Source organism: Physcomitrium patens, chromosome 6 (genome assembly GCF_059467195.1).
Source record: "Physcomitrium patens ecotype Gransden chromosome 6, ASM5946719v1, whole genome shotgun sequence".
Lineage (NCBI taxonomy): Eukaryota > Viridiplantae > Streptophyta > Bryopsida > Funariales > Funariaceae > Physcomitrium > Physcomitrium patens.
In genome coordinates this window covers 992,501-995,000 of record NC_143415.1, presented here as the reverse complement: position 1 = coordinate 995,000, position 2,500 = coordinate 992,501, and the positions used below count along the sequence as shown (strand labels likewise).

Genomic DNA, 2,500 nt, shown 5'->3' with positions numbered 1-2,500 from the left:
CTTTGGGCCGGAATAGTACTGGGATGGGTGACCTCCCGGGAAGTCCCGGTGCTGCATCCATTTTGCATCCGCTTGAACCTTCTCCGACGTGGCATCTTCTTCTCCGACATGGCAGTCCACTTAGCATTTGTCATGTGACAGGGCAGCCAGGTAGCTGACGTGGCATTTCAAAAAGTTAAAAAAAATAAAAATAAAAGCTGAAAGGGTGGAGAATATAATATTTACATGTTAGAGGTTAATTTATCAAGGATTTTGATCTATTTGGTGCTGATGTGGCACAGTGTAGTGTTAAAAAAATAAAAGTAAATGAAGGATGCATATTTGCAAACAAGTATTGTCACAATACAAAATGTTGGGTTTTGAAATTACAATGCTAGTTTATATGTTATGAGATTAAAATTTCAGAGTCTAGGTTGTATGATTAAAAGAACAAAGTATGAGTTGAGGGGTTAGGGGTTAGGGGTTAGGGTTTAGGGTTTAGGGTTTTAGGGTTTGCATGGGGTATATAAACCTAGATTCTAGGATTCACATAGATTATATAAAGGGTTTAGAAAGTTGGGCTTGGAGTATGTAAAGAGAAGATAGATTTAAGAATTCACACAAACAAAAATAAATTGGATGTGGAGTGTGAAGGATGAAGAATTGAAGACATTAAGTTTCAGTGGTGATGGATTAGTTAGTGGGCAATGATTACCTGTACGATGCATTAGTTAGCAAGTCATTAACATATTTGTACAACCAATTGATTGCACACACACAAATTTATCTCCAAAGTGACATGTAAACGATTTAGTGGATTTTTGACATGACATGGACTACCACGTGGCAGCCACATCAGCAAGGTAACACGTGGCACTTGAAAAAATCAATTTAGTATTCTTCTGCCTTTTATTTTTCTACCTTATTCCAGTTAATTAAATTACTTTAATATTTTTAATTCACCAATTTATTTTTATTTTTATTTATATTTCTGTCTAGGCGCAAGACTGGGCGGCCAGCAAGGAGTCGAGACAGGGAGTTAATTTTAAAATTGATTTTTAAAAAATGATTTATTTATTTATTTCCACCTATGCGGAAGACTGGGCGGCCAACGAGGAGTCGAGACAGCCAGGAGTCGGGACTTGGGCAAGGGAGCGGGACAAGAGGTCGGGACTCGCGGCGGGACAAGGAAGAGGAGGAGGAAGTCCGGGACTCGCGACGGGACTGGGACTCGCGCCGGGACTAGGGAGTCGCGGCGGGACAAGGAAGAGGAGGAGGAAGTCCGGGACTCGCGACGGGACTGGGACTCGCGCCGGGACTAGGGAGTCGCGGCGGGACAAGGAAGAGGAGGAGGAAGTCCGGGACTCGCGACGGGACTGGGACTCGCGCCGGGACTAGGGAGTCGCGGCGGGACAAGGAAGAGGAGGAGGAAGTCCGGGACTCGCGACGGGACTGGGACTCGCGCCGGGACTAGGGAGTCGCGGCGGGACAAGGAAGAGGAGGAGGAAGTCCGGGACTCGCGCCGGGACTCGCGCCGGGACTAGGGAGTCGCGGCGGGACAAGGAAGAGGAGGAGGAAGTCCGGGACTCGCGCACGGGACTAGGGAGTCGCGGCGGGACAAGGAAGAGGAGGAGGAAGTCCGGGACTCGCCACGGGACTAGGGAGTCGCGGCGGGACAAGGAAGAGAAGGAGGAAGTCCGGGACTCGCGACGGGACTGGGACTCGCGGCAGGACAAGGAAGAGAAGGAGGAGGTCCGGGACTCGCGCCGGGACTAGGAAGAGGGGGAGGAGGTCCGGGACTCGCGACGGGACTAGGAAGTGGGGGAGGAGGTCCGGGACTCGCGCCGGGACTAGGGAAGAGGAGGAGGAGGAGGAAGGCCGGGACTGGGACTCGCGGCGGGAGTAGGTAGTGGGGAGGAGGTCCGGGACTCGCAGCGGGACAAGGAGGAAGTCGGGGAGGAGGGCCGGGACCAGGAGTCGCGGCGGGGATAGCAGGCAGGACAGGGAGGGTGGGTGGTCTTCCACAAAAAAAAGTGTGTCTCGGAACTTCCTTAGTGCAGTAGGACGGGGGCCTGCCGAATCCCACAGAGAGTACTATGTGGGGAAGGGTTCCTCTGAAGCGTCTCGGGAAAAGTCGTGAGGGGGTGACGGTTGCTCGGTGCCTACGGGTCCCGACTGCTCGCTGCCTTCTTTGAGCCCAGTACCGACGTTCGCAGGGGGATACCTGGATACTACTGGGGTTACCTGGATACTTCTGGCGTGTTACCTTGGATCAGTGAGGAGTGGGGGTTAGTTTCCCGGCGACGCGACCCTCTGAGGAGGTCCCGCGGAGGGTCGCCGAGTATTATATGGTGAGCTGGCTGTCAAGGATTGTGAGTCCCGCTGCCAAAATTTTTTTTGGTGCGCGGGCGACTGGAAAAAGAGGGTTGGTCTTGTGCCGATACGCGTAACGTCGCAGCGAGTCCCAAGAGCTAGTAACCATTTTTGGCGGGGGGCGATGGCCTCGGTATTGTCAAGCCAT

General features: G+C 52.2%; 1 non-coding gene across 1 annotated transcript in view; it reads left to right on the top strand.

Moving 5' to 3' along the window:
* The window catches only part of LOC149988950 (5S ribosomal RNA), a 119-nt gene extending 59 nt beyond the window's left edge, over nt 1-60 (top strand). The window contains exon 1 of the ribosomal RNA XR_016503682.1: nt 1-60. This exon is cut by the window's left edge and continues 59 nt beyond it. This is a non-coding gene — a ribosomal RNA (5S ribosomal RNA).
* The last annotated feature ends 2,440 nt before the right edge of the window (nt 61-2,500 follow it).